At 42.6% G+C, this 19,783-nt stretch overlaps 1 protein-coding gene across 1 annotated transcript in view; it reads left to right on the forward strand.

Annotated features, from left to right (window-relative positions):
• grm6b (glutamate receptor, metabotropic 6b) overlaps positions 1-19,783 on the forward strand; it is a 91,501-nt gene that overhangs the window by 26,700 nt on the left and 45,018 nt on the right. The gene's annotated exons all lie outside the window — the stretch shown is intronic.

Genomic DNA, 19,783 nt, shown 5'->3' on the forward strand with positions numbered 1-19,783 from the left:
GGATGAGGGTATGTCTACAGAATATATTAATTGATGAAAATTGGGCTGTCTGCACTCTCAAAGTGCATGTTGTTGCCAAATGTATTTCATATGCTGTAAACCTAGTTCATAGTTGTTAGTTTCCTTTAATGCCAAACAAACACATACCAATCGTTGGTTAGAAGGCGATCGCCGAATTCGTCCTCACTTTGTCCCGTGTCGCTGGCTGTCGTGTCGTGTTCGTCGGTTTCGCTTGCATACGGTTCAAACCGATATGGCTCAATAGCTTCAGTTTCTTCTTCAATTTCGTTTTCGCTACCTGCCTCCACACTACAACCATCCGTTTCAATACATGCGTAATCTGTTGAATCGCTTAAGCCGCTGAAATCCGAGTCTGAATCCGAGCTAATGTCGCTATAGCTTGCTGTTCTTTCCGCCATGTTTGTTTGTGTTGGCATCACTATGTGACGTCACAGGAAAATGGACGGGTGTTTTTTATAACGATGGTTAAAATCAGGCACTTTGAAGCTTTTTTTAGGGATAGTGCGTGATGGGTAAAATTTTGAAAAAAACTTCGAAAAATAAAAGAAGCCACTGGGAACTGATTTTTAATGGTTTTAACCCTTCTGAAATTGTGATAATGTTCCCCTTTTAGTCATACATGAACAACGAGATTTTGTTTGAGCTTTGTCCAGCGGCATAGAAACTACATTGATGTGCAGGTTGACTATAGTTTACATTTTAGCATTTTAGCATCGTCAGGAAGATGGCGAATAGAGGGACGTGATGTTGCAGCAATGCAGTGTCCAGAGCACAATTATTGAGGTGGTGAAGAGTGAGGTAATAAGATGGTCCGGGGCAGCAAAGGGGCAGGTTGTTCATTTAGCAGTCTCACAGCCTGGGGATACAGACTGTGACATTACAGTATTACTTTGAAAATCAGTCTAACTAGTCAGCTTGGTCTATTATAGTTTCCAAGGTGGCCAATAAATGAGCAGGGGAACTACTCAGTGCAATTTTGGGACCTGTAGGATCAGCCTTGCATGCTTCATACTGAATATAATCCTGAATATAATACAAAAGGTAAAACATGAAATGCTTTATTATAAAATAATCAATGTTTCTCAGTCAAATCTATTGAAATCAAATGATCATACTTGCCAACCAATCTCCCGATTTCCAGCCAGACAACTATATTGGGGGCGTGCCTTAAAGCAGTGATTTTCAACATTTTTTGGGCCAAGGCACATTTTTTGTGTTGACAAAATCCGGAGGCACACCACCAGCAGAAATCATTAAACAACGAAACTCAGTTGACAGTAAAAAGTCGTTGTCGCAATTGTTGGATATGAATTCAAACCATAACCAACCATGCATCACTATAGCTCTTGTCTCAAAGTAGGTGTACTGTCACCACCTGTCACATCACGCCGTGACTTATTTGGAGTTTTTTGCTGTTTTTCTGTGCGTAGTGTTTTAGTTCTTGTCTTGTGCTCCAATTTTGGTATTTTTCTGGAGCAGTTTCAGGTCTTCCTTTGAGCGATATTTCCGATTTTGTCGATTGTCATGTCAAGTTCGGATGTTACATTGTGGACGCCATCTTTGCTCCACAGTAAGTCTTTGCTGTCGTCCAGCATTCTGTTTTTGTTTACTTTGTAGCCAGTTCAGTTTTAGTTTCGTTCTGCATAGCCTTCCCTAAGCTTCAATGCCTTTTCTGCTTATGGGCACTCACCTTTTGTTTATTTTTGGTTTAAGCATTAGACACCCTTTTACCGCCACACTGCCTCCTGCTGTTTCTGACATCTACAAAGCAATTAGCTACCGGCTGCCACCTACTGATATGGAAGAGTATTACACGGTTACTCTGCCGAGCTCTAGACAGCACCAACACTCAACAACAACACATCATTTACAGACTATAATTACTGGTTTGCAAAAAATATTTTTTACCCCAAATCGGTGAAATTAGATAATCTCCCACGGCACACCAGACTGTATCTCACGGCACACAGGTGTGCCGCGGCACAGTGGTTGAAAAACACTGCCTTAAAGGCATTGCCTTTAGCGTCGTCTCTCACCTGAAAAGGAGACTATTATATATGTCTCCGTCAACGTTCCCTCTAAGGTGCGCGCAATTGCGCACTGCTCAAGCGTCCTCTGCACACAGCAAATATATGCCGCGCACCAAATCAAATCCCATCTGAATTCTAAACAAAATAAACACATTTATTCTGTGTAATTTTGCAATGCAACTCTGAGTGACAGTGACAACAAGCGGCCCTAACGGTGTTCGTCAACGCTACGATTGCAGCTATTTGGGATACAACACTTCTCAGACGGCAAGAGAACTTTCGAATGTCCAGGTCAGCTGTGATTCTATTTACCGAAAAACTTCGTCCATTTGTCGAAGGGGAGACAACGAGAATGCGGGCTCCCGTGGGTGTGATAAAAAAGGTAGCGTGTGCTTTGTATTACCTGGCCGACGAGGGAAGACTACGGAAAATATTGAATGCTTTTGGACTGGCAAAGCAGACTGTATCAGTTATTGTCCGCCATGCAGGGGCACCGAAAAGGGGGGGTAAAGGAGACGGATTCTAGGGGCCCATGATAGAGGGGGGCCCAGAGAGGCCCCTAATGATGATGAAATTATAATACAGAAAAAATAATGACACTGTGTTGGGGGCCCTGTAAAGATTCTTTTCATGGCGTCCAAAATCCCTAGCGGCGCCCCTGCCGCCATGTATGTCACGGACTCAACGTCTAGGTCCAGAGTATATAAAAACAAATGGTCAATGAAGGTGAAAGCAAAATAGTGAGGAGTGTCCTGACAAGATATCTAGATCCCTAGATTAATTGTTGTAAAATGTTATTTATCACATTGTTTACTTTGACGTGTCTATTAAAGGCCTACTGAAACCCACTACTACCGACCACGCAGTCTGATAGTTTATATATCAATGATGAAATCTTAACATTGCAACACATGCCAATACGGCCGGGTTAGCTTACTAAAGTGCAATTTTAAATTTCGCGTGAAATATACTGCTGAAAACGTCTCGGTATGATGACGCCTGCGCGTGGCGTCACGGATTGTAGAGGACATTTTGGGACAGCATGGTGGCCAGCTATTAAATTGTCTGTTTTCATCGCAAAATTCCACAATATTCTGGACATCTGTGTTGGTGAATCTTTTGCAATTTGTTCAATGAACAATGGAGACAGCAAAGAAGAAAGCTGTTGGTGGGAAGCGGTGTATTGCGGCAGGTGTTGTGTCGGATAACACAGCCGATGTTTCATTGTTTACATTCCCGGAAGATGACAGTCAAGCTTTACCATTGGCCTGTGGAGAACTGGGACAACAGAGACTCTTACCAGGAGGACTTTGAGTTGGATACGCAGACGCGGTACCGTGAGTACGCATGCAGCTGCGGCTTCCAAACATTTGACCGCTTGCCCGTACGTGCGTGCCGCTATGTGCATGTCACGTACGTAACTTTGGGGAAATATATGTGCTGTATGAACTTTGGGGAGGTGAACGGTACTTTGGGCTGTGGGATTGAGTGTGTTGTGCAGGTGTTTGAGTTGTATTGGCGGGTTATATGGACGGGAGGGGGGAGGTGTTTGTTATGCGGGATTAATTTGTGGCATATTAAATATAAGCCTGGTTGTGTTGTGGCTAATAGAGTATATATATGTCTTGTGTTTATTTACTGTTTTAGTCACTCCCAGGTGAATATCAGGTCCCACCCGCCTCTCACAGCATCTTCCCTATCTGAATCGCTCCCACTGCCCTCTAGTCCTTCACTCTCACTTTCCTCATCCACAAATCTTTCATCCTCGCTCAAATTAATGGGGGAAATCGTCGCTTTCTCGGTCCGAATCGCTCTCGCTGCTGGTGGCCATGATTGTAAACAATGTGCGGATGTGAGGAGCTCCACAACCTGTGACGTCACGCGCATATCGTCTGCTACTTCCGGTACAGGCAAGGCTTTTTTATCAGCGACCAAAAGTTGCGAACTTTATCGTCGATGTTCTCTACTAAATCATTTCAGCAAAAATATGGCAATATCGCGAAATGATCAAGTATGGCACATAGAATGGACCTGCTATCCCCGTTTAAATAAGAAAATCGCATTTCATTAGGCCTTTAAAGATTTGATTAATTTATGATGGCTCAGGTGTGACTCACTACAATAGGGCCCTACAGCACACTGGATTCCAGTTAATTGAAATACCACAACACTCGATATTGTTCAGATAAGTTACATTTAATTTAAGAACTTGCACACAAAGCAACACTGGAGGTGACTGTGACATGCGCATTTTCTGCGCATGCGTACTAGGTCACGTTGCGCCGGCGGCAGAGGGGGCGAGGGGGTCTTAAACGACCATTGTGTGTGTGTGGACAAGGATAAGGTTAGGTGGGATTTACCCTGGATAACAGTGTTGAAGGGGGCCTTAGAAGACGTTTCGCCTCTCATCCAAGTAGGCATCATCAGTTCATGCTCATAGACTTAGATCGGTCAGACCCCAAATATTTATACTCCAACAAATGATGTAATGCGATGTAATGCGACTACCTTAGTATGCTAATGGATAGACGTTTGAGTCTTTCGCACTGAAGTTCTTTCCAGTCACCTTCGTGATTGAGCAGTAAAGTTGAACTGGACTGGGTTAACACAGAGCAGCAAACTGCACAGCAGAATGAAATATATTGTATGGCTTACAGCGGAGAAAGGCTAACCTTTTTCCTCGTCCCTTGATCTCTGTCTCTCCCTCTGTGCTTAACGTAATTTGACTAAAACCCCCTCTAATCCTTCCAGATAATCTGTGAAATGGTTCCCTCGCTCCTCTCCGCTTCTCTCTTCACTACCCCTTGTGTCTACCTTTCTCTCCACGTGGCTCCAGAGGGCCCAACGTTAAGCCACACGTAGGGGCCGGCATAAGCAGGGTCAAGGCTGGAACTGTCCACATGAACTGTGTCATTAAAGATGTAGTACACCAGTAAATTAATCTTCTCATCTATTTTCCCCGTCAAACAAATGCTTTTACAGCTGCGTTTTCTGGCCATCTGTATTTCTCTATGACGACATAGCCTCGGCCAAAATCACACAGCAAAGTTGTCTCCTTCCTGGAATTACTGAGCGCTGAATACGCTCTGTGATAGACCAATTTGCCAATGTTAATCTCCTTTAGTGTGTCAGCTCTCTTTTTTATTCAGAGGCCTCCATTTACTGTACAGCAGGGCTTCTTAACTTTTAACATTTCCACTACAGAGGGCCCCAAGGCTGATTTAGTAATCTTACTCTTAATTTTAATCATATTCAATAATTATAGCTAACAAATTTACAGTTTTCAACGTTCTCAAATGATATAAAACCATGTATTATTCCCAAATAGAGATGTCCGATAATGGCTTTTTTGACGATATCCGATATTCCGATATTGTCCAACTCTTAATTACCGATACCGATATCAACCGATACCGATATATACAGTCGTGGAATTAACACATTATTATGCCTAATGTTGTTGTGATGCCCCGCTGGATGCATTAAACAATGTAACAAGGTTTTCCAAAATAAATCAACTCAAGTTATGGAAAAAAAATGCCAACATGGCACTGCCATATTTATTATTGAAGTCACAAAGTGCATTATTTTTTTTAACATGCCTCAAAACAGCAGCTTGGAATTTGGGACATGCTTTCCCTGAGAGAGCATGAGGAGGTTGAGGTGGGGTTAGGGGGTGTATATTGTAATGTCCCGGAAGAGTTAGTGCTGCAAGGGATTCTGGGTATTTGTTCTGTTGTGTTACGGTGCGGATGTTCTCCCGAAATGTTAATCTTATTTGGTGTGGGTTCACAGTGTGGCGCATATTTGTAACAGTGTTAAAGTTGTTTATACGGCCACCCTCAGTGTGACCTGTACGGCTGTTGACCAAGTATGCCTTGCATCCACTTGAGTGTGTTAAAATCCGAAGACATTATGTGACTGGGCCGGTTTTTTGGCGCTCTGTATATCTCCCTACGTCCGTGTACACAGCGGCGTCTTCAAAAGTCATGACTTTAACTTTTTGAAACCGATAATTATGAAACCGATAATTTCCGATATTACATTTTAAAGCATTTATCGGCCGATAATATCGGTAGTCCGATATTATGGGACATCTCTATTCATAAAGATTGTTTATTTAGCACATAAACCTTAGGCTTAGGTCAGACCGATTACAAAAACAAATACTAATCCAATATACTGCAAAAGAAGGGACTCATAAAAAACTGATTAACATTTTTTTTTACATACATTTATACATTTAGTAACAAAATTAATAATAACAATAAATATGTTTACTAAATAAAGTGTCAATAAATGTAATACAGCTTTACTCCTTTTGTCATAATTTTTGCGCTCAAAAAACGTCTGTATAACTTTAGCTCTGGACTTCTTCTGTTTATTTGATATTGTCATTACTGCCACAACTGGTGGGAAAGTGTATTACAACTGGATACCACCGCGGCCTATACGGACCACAGCTGAAACAGATAATTTCTCGTAGCTGTCTTGGGTGCGCTCGCGGCCCAACAATGGGCCCTGGCCCTATGATTAAGAAAAAACTGCTGTATATTACTTCACAAAAGTGAGCACATTCCTCACATTTTATTATATTGTTCTTGGAAAGAATGGCACTTTGATACAATATAAAGCAGTCATTTAACATTCTGTATAATCGTTCTAAACCGCTGGCCTCCAGCCACCCCTGCAACCACGAGAGGGACAAGCGGTAGAAAATGGATTGGATGAATGGATATAATTTTTACATGCCACTCAACGTGGAATTGGGCACATATATTGGAGCGAAGCTGGCCATTCTCTGTTCACGACTCCATTTAAATACGCAAACAATGAAATTAGCCAAGCAAGCAAGAGGAGTGTAATTTGCAGCGACCATTTTAATAATTCTAACTTCGAAGAAGAAGGGTTTTGGTTGGAGTTTGGACGGAGAATCGGGAGCACCCTCAAGGGGAAAAAGACTGAGTCAGAACCTCTTGAAAAACTGAAAAAAAAAAGACCAGACCCGGCGCTTAAAAAATGAGAGAGAAAGTAGGTTAGATGCTATTATTCTATTTTGCGTCCTCTTCTACTGATGTTTTCCTCAAGATGCTTCGGGAATGCTGAAAGAGCTACACGGCCCGCCGCCAGGGCATCGTGAGGATTGGCCTCCCCCTCCTCGGCCTCGGTTTCAGGCTTGAAACAGTCCGGTTGAAGCCTGCGTTTAGGAGCTAATTGACCTTCTTTGACTCCGAATGCAGAATCTCTGACTTAGAACTTGAGTCAGAACTGTCTTACAAAGGAGCAATGTTTGTCCAAATAAGTGTAAAATTCAGTAACACATCATATTTTTTATATTTCTTTTTTTGCTCATGATTTTAACCATATTAGTTTTGAAGTAGTCATACACAAACATGCAATTAAGTGATCAAAATGATAGTTTTACATACTTTTATCCACACTGTCTATGCGGGGTGTTGTGTAGATCAGTGTTTTTCAACCTTTTTTGAGCCAAGGCACATTTTTTGCGTTGAAAAAATCTGGAGGCACACCACCAGCAGAAATCATTAAAAAAACTAAACTCACTTGACAGTAAAAAGTCGTAGTCGCAATTGTTGTATATGACTTTAAAGCATAACCAAGCATGCATCACTATAGCTCTTGTCTCAAAGTAGGTGTACTGTCACCACATGTCACATCACGCCGTGACTTATTTGGACTTTTTTGCTGTTTTCCTGTGTGTAGTGTTTTAGTTCCTGTCTTGCGCTCCTATTTTGGTGGCTTTTTCTCTTTTTTTTGGTAATTTCCTGTAGTAGTTTCATGTCTTCCTTTGAGCGATATTTCCCGCATCTACCGTATTTTTCGGAGTATAAGTCGCTCCGGAGTATAAGTCGCACCGGCCGAAAACGCATAATAAAGAAGGAAAAAAACATATATAAGTCACACTGGAGTATAAATCGCATTTTTGGGGGAAATTTATTAGATAAAACCCAACACCAAGAATAGACATTTGAAAGGCAATTTAAAATAAATAAAGAATAGTGAACAACAGGCTGAATAAGTGTACGTTATATGACGCATAAATAACCAACTGACAAAGTGCCTGGTATGTTAACGTAACATTTTGTGGTAAGAGTCATTCAAATAACTATAACATATAGAACATGCTATACGTTTACCAAACAATCTGTCACTCCTAATCGCTAAATCCCATGAAATCTTATACGTCTAGTCTCTTACGTGAATGAGCTAAATAAGATTATTTTATATTTTACGGTAATGTGTTAATAATTTCACACATAAGTCGCTCCTGAGTATAAGTCGCACCCCCGTTCAAACTATGAAAAAAACTGCGCCTTATAGTCCGAAAAATACGGTACTATATTGTGTTTTGGAAAAAGTTAGTCATTTATGCATTCATCTAGATATTAAGGAACATATTATGTTTTTGGATGACTTTTACTTGTTTGCTGCTTGCCTGTTGAAAAGGTTTTCCCTTGAAATAACTGACAGAGCCATGAGCAAATATTGCTTTATTCATTTAATGTACAGGACATGTGATTTTTCTTTGAATGAAGTTTGTTTTTGTCCGTGAACCTGTTGAAAAATATTTTCACTTGAAATTAGTGACAGAGCCATACAAAAATGTTGGATTATTCATTTAATCATTAAATAAAATACAGTACACTGTGTTAGGTATTGGTTCAATAGGTTATGTGCAATCATTTTAATATGTTTTAATTAACATTGAAACAGTCCGGCCCTCGGCTTGTAGCAATTTTTTATTCTGGCCCTCTGATGTATTTGACTTTGACACCACTGATGTATGATAATGCATCTGAAAATGGATGTGTTAATATTTTGTGTAGCTAAAATTATTTCCCAGCACGGCCCTAACTCTTTGAGGCATGGAGTTTATTAGAGCTTCTCAGGTTGCCTATGAAACCCTTTCCCACTCCTCCGTGATGTCATCACAGAACTGGTGGATGTTAGAAACCTTGCGCTCCCTCACCTTCCATTTTAGGATGTCCCACAGGTGCGCAACAGGTTTGAGGTCTTGACCAGGTGTCGGCAACCTTTACCACTCAAAGAGCCATTTTGACCCGTTTCACAAAATAAAGAAAACAATGGGAGCCACAATACTCTTTTGAAATTTAAAATGAAATAACACTGCATTCAAAGTTTTTTTTTTGCTTTGTGCTATGTATAAACCAGGGGTCTCAGACACGCGGCACGCACCATAATATGAAAATGTAATGTTAGTGCGGCCCGCGAGTTTTATATGAAGGCCGCTTGACAGCATCACACTTGCCAACCCTCCCAATTTTTCCGGGAGACTCCCGAATTTCAGAGCAAATATTCTCTCGAATGTCTGCTGATTTTCACCCAAACAACAATAATAAGGGCGTGCTATGATGGCACTGCCTTTAGCGCCCTCTACAACCTGTACAAACAGCTTGCCAGCCCAGTCACATGTTGTATGCGGCTTCTGCAGACACACAGGAGTGACTGCAAGGCATACTTGTTCAACAGCCATACAGGTCACACTGAGGGTGCCCGTTTAAACAACTTTAACACTCTTACTAATATGCGCCACACTGTGAACCCCCCCACCCCCCGTGCGTCGGTTGAGGTGGGCGGGGTTGGGGGGGGGGCGGGGTTTGGTGGTAGCGGGGGTGTATAATGTAGCCCGGAAGAGTTAGGGATGCATGGGATTCTGGGTATTTGTTCTGTTGTGTTTATGTTGCGTTACAGTGCAGATGTTCTCCCGAAATATGTTTGTCATTCTTGTTTGGTGTGGGTTCACAGTGTGGCGCATATTTGTAACAGTGTTAAAGTTGTTTATATCACAACCCTCAGTGTAATCTGTATGGCTGTTGACCAAGTATGCCTTGCAGTCACTTACGTGTGTAAGCAGAGGCCGCATACTACATGTGACCGGGCCGGCCCGCAGAGAGCATGGTGTAAAAGCGGACGCGACGACATGTTGTAGAGGACGTTAAAGGCAGTGTCATCACAGCACGCCCTCAATATTGTTGTCCGGGTAAAAATCGGAGAATGTTTGCCCCGGGAGAGGCACTGAAATCCGGAAACCTCCCGGAAAAATCGGGGGTGTCGGCAAGTATGCAACTGAGCCGCATCAGAGTGATCAAAGAGCTGCATGCGGCTCCGGAGCCGCGGGTTGCCGACCCCTGGTCTAGACAAACGTATCAAGTCCATCACTTTTACCCTCAGCTTTTTGGCAAGGCAGTGGTTATCCTGGAGGTTTGTTTGGGCTCCTTATGAAATACTGCCCTGGGGTCCGCTTCCTTAGACTTAGACTTCCTTTTATTGTCATTCAAATTTGAACTTTACAGTACAGATCCGAAGGGGTAAGATTATACTCTGTGTCTGTATGTCACCGTACATGTTGGCATTAATGTTTCGTTCATTTATCGGTAGTTCCCCAGTGCCGGCAGCACTCATGCATGAAATAAAGTCTGTTTCCTTGGGGGTGTACTCAGGGCATGATCTGGCATCCCTTGGGGGTGTACTCAGGGCATGATCTGGCATCTCTGCTGCCGCCTGTCTGCTTTTTGTTGCAGCACCTAATTTCTGGGTCACAGGGCGGACCCACCTTCACGCACACCTGATTCCCAGTCGTGTTTGTCTCCTCTGCTTTAGCTTCACTCACCGCTTCTCATTTCCTGTGGTCCGGCGCTGCCGTGTAGTGTTAACTGTTTCCTCTCCACACCATTTGTGTGCGTTTTCGGGTTTTTTCACCACTTTTGTGTGCGTCTTTAGTTATTTTTCCTCACTCCTTTTTGAGTGCACTTTTTGTTATTGTTCTTATTATTTCTTCTCCGCGTTGGTGTTCTAGTCAGACAAAGCAGATCGTGACAAATCTACTGGCCAACATGGTCCCCTCAGAAAAGAAAGGCCTCCACTCTGCACTCACTGGCTTTGGACAGACTCTTGATAGTCACGACCAGTTGCTGCGTGATTTGACTGCCGTCTTCCAGATTCTGTCTGCCAGTGTTGGCACCCTCAGCCAGCGTGTCTATCAGAGGAGCACTGTGACTCACCGGGGAGAAGGTCATGCCAGGACAGGGACGTGCGGAGTTCCACAGGGTTCGGTTCTTGGCCCTGCACTCTTCAGCATCTACAGTAGATGCTACCGATAAGTGACATCATACGCAAATACCAGTGACGTGCGGTGAGGTTGATGGCTGGTGAGGCACTGACTTCATCACAGTCAGATTTACAAACATATGAACCCTAAAGAGTATCTTATTCACCATTTGATTGGCAGCAGTTAACGGGTTATGTTTAAAAGCTCATACCAGCATTCTTCCCTGCTTGGCACTCAGCATCAAAGGTTGGAATTGGGGGTTAAATCACCAAAAATGATTCCCAGGCGCGGCGCCGTTGCTGCCCACTGCTCCCCTCACCTCCCAGGGGGTGATCAAGGGGATGGGTCAAATGCAGAGGACAAATTTCATTACACCTAGTGTGTGTGTGACAATCATTGGTACTTTAACTTAACTTTAACTTTACACATACAAACTGTAGCACACAAAAAAGCACATTTAATTAAAAAAAACGTTATTATGGTCTTACCTTTACTTATAAATTAAGTCCATGCGCCGCAACTAAAGCCCTCACTTAAACTTTCCACGTGCAAGATTGAATCTATTTAAAAAAGTGTAACCGAGGGTTTATAAATGTCGCCTATACTGTATGAAACTACAAAATAACAAACACGGAGGCTCCAGTTTACACGAGGACCACTTTATTTACCTTCTTTCAAAAACCTCCGCAACGTGACATCACTTCCGCTCTTAGCGCCTTCAAAATAAGAGCTCAAGGCATATACTATATAACAGCGCATAACAGGAACTTAACATCACAAAGAGGAAAGCCCATGAAAATAGGTTATAAAAGTTATTTAATAAGAAGCCAAAAAGTGCAAAAACAATAAAGTTTGTGTTGGAGGAGTTGTGAGTTAGGTACACCTGCAGTCTGCAGGTGTATCTAATGTTGTGTCCCTGCAGTCATTCACAACTCCTCCAACACCAATATTATTGTTTTTGCACTTTTTGGCTTCTTATGAAATAATTTTTTTAAATAGATTCAATCTTGCACGTGGAAAGTTTAAGTGTGGGCTTTAGTTGATATAACAATTCTACGGCGGGGGTGCAGGAGACGAGCCTCAGCCGTTTTATGATCGCTCAGCACAAGAAATACTTTACACACATACAGTTGTTGACAAAATAAACTGTACATTATATACCTCAGCTAACTAAACTATGGAAATGTATAATATAGTTCATATAGCAATACAGTCTCACTGCACAGCAGGCCAGCAGTTAGCCGAGTCATTGCGCAATCCATGTTGCGGCACTGAGTGACGTGCCTCAACTGGCTGCTGTTCACCGCACCGTCTCTTCTCAGTATTTGAAGGGCAAATGTGAAAATTCAGCGATTTTGAATAAAAATAATCTAAAACTGGTGAAGTTAAATGGAAAATAACTTTATAGTATAATCACTGGATACATATAACAATTTAATATTTTTTTTTTCTTTTTACATTTTTTTTCTTTCCATGATGACGTGCAGTCACTAGAGGCAGGTGAGGCAGGGCCTCACCTGCCTCTAGTGACTGCACGTCACTGGCAAATACGCTGTTAGCTTTCACTGTTATGCTGATGACAGCCAACTCTACATGCTCCTAAAGCTGACCAACAACGTTCCCTCTAAGGTGCGCGCCTGCGCAATTGCGCACTGCTCACGCGTCCTCTGCGCACAGCAATCTAATGCCGCGCAGAAAATCAAAAATCCCATCTGAACTTTAAACAAAATAAACACATTACAATTTATTCTGTATGATTTTGCAATGCAACTCTATGAGTGACAAGTGACAACAAGAGTGGCCCCAATGAATAAAACAATCTTTGTCAACACAGTTCAATTATCGTCTGTCGAGACACTTTACGGACAGGAATTCCATCAATCACTTTATTGAGCAAAACTGTTTGTAACCACACCAAAAACATGAGTAAAAAAAAACTTTTATCTATAAAAACTGGTAATTTTCTGCCATACAAACCAGGCCTAAACCAACTTTGTCATCCGTCGTTTCAACAGAAGCCGCTCGCTCTGTCTCACCTGCACCAACACACGCACTCATGGCACTTAGCCAGTGTTGCGTTTATGGCCACACAAAAAGTCGGACAACCCCAACGCCACACAATGTGTAAATGCCAGGTTGTAACACTCTGACACCACAATCAGATGTGTGCTTATTTTACTGCCATTTATTAAGAACGTTAATCTAAGGATATTATTCATGAAATATTGTCACTAGATTTCATAAATGCTAATAAAAAGATGTATTTTACAGACAGAAAGTTACAGGAACTAAATGTAATCTCTGAAAGGGGTAGCATTTCTTTTAAAGGCAGGACCCGCAGCCAGACATACAATACGAGCACATAGGTCATGAAAAACATGTTTTTTTGTTATTGTCATTGTAAGAGGGCAAAATCACTTATATCAGAAAATTATTTTAATAAAACATTTAAATTGTTATGATGTCAGGTTTGGGACAGGTGTGACGCTGGTGTGGCCACAGTGTGCACGTCTGATGTTGCTCAGATGTGCTCCATTGAATGCTCAGGGAGTTTGTCCGTTTGCTCACGCACATGAAAAATTAGAGGGAACAATGCTGACCAACACGTCGGATTGTAGTCAGCTGGAGGCGTGTCTTAATGAAATTAAACAATGGATTTCCGCTAACTTTTTGCAACTCAACGCTAAGAAAACGGAAATGCTGATTATCGGTCCTGCTAGACACCGACACCTATTTATTAATACCACCTTAACATTTGACAACCAAACAATTACACAAGGCGACTCGGTAAAGAATTTGGGTATTATCTTTGACCCAATTCTCTCGTTAAGAGTGTTACTAAAACGGCCTTCTTATATCTCCGTAATATCGCTAAAATTAGTGCCATTTTGTCCACCAGCGACGCTGAGATCATTATTCATTTGTTCGTTACCTCTTGTCTCGATTACTGTAACGTATTATTTTCGGGTCTCCCTATGTCTAGCATTAAAAGATTACAGTTGGTACAAATTGCGGCTGCCAGACTTTTGACAAGAATAAGAAAGTTTGATCATATTAAGCCTATACTGCCTCACCTGCACTGGCTTCCTGTGCACTTAAGATGTGACTTTAAGGTTTTACTACTTACGTATAAAATACTACACGGTCTAGCTCCATCTTATCTTGCTGATTGTATTGTACCATATGCCCCGGCAAGAAATATGCAGCTCTCCGGCTTATTAGTGATTGCTAGAGCCCAAAAAAGTTTTTTCTTGCCCTGATGTGGGATCTGAGCCGAGGATCTCGCTGTGGCTTGTGCAGCCCTTTGAGACAGTTGTGATTTAGGGCTATATAAATAAACTTTAATTGATTGATTGACCTTCTCTCCTCCTCCAGCGGCTCCTCAGCAGCCCAATATTCCTTACCTTGCCCGTTTCACGATCAGTGCTCATTCGTTTTTCGACCAGGAGCCTGGTTCCTACTCCTCTGACCAGACTAAAATAGTCTTTATCATGAGTCTGTTATCTGATAAAGCCACCACCTGGTCCATGGCAATTAATAAGATGGCTCCCGCTGTGCGCATGTCACGACTCTTGTTTACAAAAGAAATTATGAAGGTTTTTGATCACAGAATCAGAATCAGAATCAGAATCAGCTTTATTGTCATTACGCAAGGTAACGAGATTGAGGCCATTCCATACAGTGCGATGTGTGCATGCTAGAAAAACAATGTGCAAATATATAAAAATATAAAAAATGTAGAAGTGCAATGAATATGGTGTGAAATGAATATATACATGAAAAAACAAAAAAAACAAAAAAAAAACAGGGTGGTTGGTGGAATGGGTTATTGCACCGAAGAGAAGGCAGTTATGAGGGACCTCCTAAAAGGCAGAAAAGCAGGCAGCGGCCTGCTGGACTTTAAGCAAGGCTCGCTCCCTGTAGCCGCATACTCCTTAGACTTCCATATTCTAGCTGCAGAGAGTGGATTTAAAGACGTTGCTTTATGCAACATTTTTCACAAGGAATTAAATCTTTGCTGCAGGAACGAACTTGCTACCCGTGACAAAACTGCTACCCTTGACACACTCATTGACTTAAACATTCGTCTTGAGGACAGAATTTGTAAATGCTATCCTCTAAGGAGGATAGCCGATATCTTACTTCTTTGCCTAAGGGAGTTCTATCGACAGCGGCAGAAGTCGACCTTGTAATCGTCCTTGCCGTGACCAACATTTGTCATCCTAACAACGCTACTGAGGTGCCAATGCTGCTTGGAGGACAAGTCACCGCTGCAGAGCGAAGATTACGCCTCTGCCATTACTGTGGAAGTCTGTACCAGCATATTTCCAACTGCTCCATTCGTCCTCCCAGACAGACGGTGCTTGCACCCCCGCTCCTCAAGCTTTTTCTCCTCCTGCTGAGTTCAACATACAGCCTTTATACTAAAGGACTGTGTGAGTACCTGCAGGCTCCTAGACTGGAAAGAGACTTGAACTTTTAGGGCAGTGGTTCTTAACCTGGGTTCGATCGAACCCTAGGGGTTCGGTGAGTCGACCTCAGGGGTTCGGCCGAGCCTCCGCCGCAGTGGTTAAGACACACTAGACCAGGGGTCGGCAACCTTTACCAGTCAAAGAGCCATTTTGACCAGTTTCACAAATTAAAGAAAACAATGGGAGCAACAAAATTATTTTGAAATTTAAAATGAAATAACACTGCATACAAAGTATTTTTCTTGCTTTGTGCTATGTATAAACCAAGAGTCTCAGACACACGGCCCGCACCTTAATATGAAAATTGAATGTTAGTGCGGCCCGCGGGTTTTATATGAATGGCGCGTGACAGCGTCATTCTTGTCAACCCCCCCGATTTTTCCGGCAGACTATGATTGTCAAGGCAACTGTTCTCTCGAACTTGCCGTGATGGTACAGCATTTAGCACCCACTAAAATCAGCGTGCCGGCCCAGCCACACGTTGTATGGGGCTTCTGCTTGCACACGTAAGTGACAGCAAGGCATACTCGGTCAACAACCACACAGGTTACACTGACGGTGGCTGCATAAAAAACTTTAACACTCTTACTAATAATGCGCCACACTGTGAACCCACATCAAACAAGAATGACAAACACATTTTGGGAGAACATCCGCACCGTGACACAACATAAACACAACAGAACAAATACCCAGAATCCCATGCAGCCCTAACTCTTCACCTCAACCGACGCACAGAGGGGGGGTTGATGTGTGAGGGAGCAGGGTTGGGGTGGGGGCGGGGTTTGGTGGTAGCAGGGGTGTATAATGTAGCCCGGAAGAGTCAGGGCTGAGCCGCATCAGACTGATCAAAGAGCCGCATGCGGCTCCGGAGCCGCGGGTTGCCGACCCCTGCACTAGACTCATGAATTGACTTAAACAAGTTGAAAAACTTATTCGGGTGTAACCATTTAGTGGTCAATAGTACGGAATATGTACTGTACTGTGCAATCTACTAATAAAAGTTTAAATCAATCAATCGTGTAAATAAAAACTTCTCCCTATCGGCGTATCTGTACTGTAAAGTTAAAATTCGAATGACAATAAAAAAGAAGTCTAAGTATTATGGATACCCCCAAACAATGTTCCCTCTAATTTTCCATCTGATTTGCAAGTGTGTCATTGGTTGTGAGTTCATGCACTGTGTTGGTTTTGTTCTTTGAACAAGGTGATGTTCATGCACGGTTCATTTTGTGCACTAGTAAAAAAAAACATATAACTTTGTCTTGAATTTGAAAAAAAAAATAATAAATTTTTATTTTTCATTAAAGAAGGGTTCGGTGAATGTGCATATGAAACTGGTGGGGTTCGGCACCTCCAACAAGGTTAAGAACCACTTTTTTAGGGTCTTTATTGGTTGGGGGATCAGTGTCAAGATTGTTGCATTTATTGACTCGGGGGAAGACAATTGCTTCATGGACTCAAACTTTGTGGACTTTCATAAGATTAGTAAATGGCTGTGTACTAGCAAGGCCCGGGTGACACACCAAACTGAGAATTTAGCTTTACAGCTATCGGGTGATTACCATGAGGCGATACACATCTTTATTCTTCCATGTCAATCGGCATCCATCGTATTAGGTCTCCCGTGGCTGAAACAGCATAATCCCAGTATTTATTGGGGTAGGACAGGGGTCGGCAACCCGCGGCTCTAGAGCCGCATGAGCGCCGCCCTAGTGGCTCTCTGGAGCTTTTTAAAAAATGTATGAAAAATGGAAAAAGATGAGGGGAAAAAAATATATTTTTTGTTTTAATATGGTTTCTGTAGGAGGACAAACATGACACAAACCTCCCTAATTTTTTTAAAGCACACTGTCAGCTTCACGGATTCGAGTATTTGGCGAGCGCCGTTTTGTCCTACTAATTTTGGCGGTCCTTGAACTCACCGTAGTTTGTTTGCATTTATAATTTTTCTCCGACTTTCTCGGACGTGTTTTATGCCACTTCTTTTTCTGTCTCATTTTGTCCACCAAACTTTTAAGGTTGTGCGTGAATGCACAAAGGTGAGTTTTGTTGATGTTAATGACTTGTGTGGAGTGCTAATCGGGCATATTTGGTCACTGCATGACTGCAAGCTAATCGATGCTAACATGCTATTTAGGCTAGCTATATGTACATACTGCATCATTATGCCTCATTTGTAGCTATATTTGAGCTCATTTAGTTTCCTTTAAGTCCTCTTAATTCAATTTATATCTCATGACATACTATCTGTATGTAATATGGCTTTTAATTTTTTGCGGCTCTAGACAGATTTGTTTTTGTATTTTTGGTTCAATATGGCTCTTTCAACATTTTGGGTTGGCAACCTCTGGGGTAGGACTACCATTTTAAATTGGAGCACCTTTTTCCCCGCTATTTGTTGACATTCTGCCTAGCCATGCTGAGACCATTAATCTGTCAGGGGGACCTGCCAAATATCACAACCTCAAACAGTTTCGTTCATTAAACAGTTGTTCCCCAGCATTCATGCAGGAGAGAAAATGGCTGTCTTTTTACTTAGGGGTGAACTCAGTGCCTTCCTGTCATGATCTGGCTGCGGCCTGTCTGCTTGTTGTTGCAGTGCCTGGTTTCTGGGTGTCGAGGCGGACCCACCTTCACACGCACCTGTTTCACACTTTCCTCTGACTAATTCAGCTCTTTAGTCCATTCACTGGACTGATCCATTCTCCAGTAGATTCCTGATGGTTCACCCTTTCTGTCGCGTTCACCTTCTCTGCTTCGGCTCCACTCACTCTTCTTGTTTCCTGCGGCTGTGACCTGGTTCTGCCATGTAGTGTTAACTGTTTCCTCTCCACACCGTTTGTGTGTGTTTTCTGTTTTTCACACCTTTTGTGTGCATCCTTAGTTACGGTATTTTTACTCACTCCTTTTTGAGTGGACTTTTTGTTATTATTCTTAAATCTTCTTATTTCTTGGCGTCTTACTACGGCAAAGCCGATTGTAACACTGCCCTCCCCATCCGCAGATTTACGTGCTGCGTGTAGGCATACTTGCCAACCCTCCCGATTTTTCCGGGAGATTCCCGAATTTCAGTGCCCCTCCCGAAAATCTACGGGGGCAACCATTCTCCCGAATTTCTCCCGATTTCCACCCGTTCAACAATATCAAGGGCGTGCCGTGATGGCACTGCCTTTAGCGTCCTCTACAAGCTGTCGTCGCGTCCACTTTTTCACCATACAAACAGCGTGCCGGCCAAGTCACATGTTGTATGCGGCTTCTGCAGACACACGTAAGTGACTGCAAGGCATACTTGACCAACAACCATACAGGTCACACTGAGGGTGGCCGTATAAACAACTTTAACACTGTTACGAATATGCACCACACTGTGAACCCACACCAAACAAAAATGACAAACACATTTCGGGAGAACATCCACACCGTAACACAATATAAACACAACAGAACAAATACCCAGAATCCCTTGCAGCCCTAACTCTTCCGGGCTACAATATACACCCCCGCTACCACCAAACCCCGCCCCCCCAAACCCGCCCACCTCAACCCTGCCCCCCCATCTCCTGAATTCGGAGGTCTCAAGGTTGGCAAGTATGTGTGTAGGGTCCAGCAATGCGTGGGGTGCCCGTTTTGCATGACGTAGCTTACGTAAAATGTAAATCAATGAATAACAGGGCGTTTTTATATAAAATGTCGCCATAAACGTATACCTATTCCCTTCCTGCTCCGTCACTGATAAGGCATTTTCAATGTCCCCTGTGGTGCTAAATGTTAGTGCATGGATTACAAACTGTCATACTGGGTTCATATCCTGGGCAGAGATGTGTCAGGAAGCTATGTGGGGCGGCATGGCTCAATGGGTGTAGTGGCCGTCCCGTAACCAGAGGGTTACCCGTTCGATCCTGGCCTGGAGAGCATGTCCAGGTGTCATTGAACAAGACACCAAACCTTTAAGTGCTCCTGATGGGTGGTGGTTAGTATTTTGCATGCCAGCTTTGGCCATCAGTGTGAATGTATGTGTGAAAGTTTGGGTATCATTCCAGGTATAGTAAGACGCTATGTGAATACAGACCATTTATTACATGTATTTTTAAAATATTAACAAATTTATATTTGCACAAAAAAATATTTTTTCTGAAACATGCATCAAATCAAATGCAAGTTTGACT

Source organism: Nerophis lumbriciformis, linkage group LG28 (assembly GCF_033978685.3).
Source record: "Nerophis lumbriciformis linkage group LG28, RoL_Nlum_v2.1, whole genome shotgun sequence".
NCBI classification, from domain to species: Eukaryota; Metazoa; Chordata; class Actinopteri; order Syngnathiformes; family Syngnathidae; genus Nerophis; species Nerophis lumbriciformis.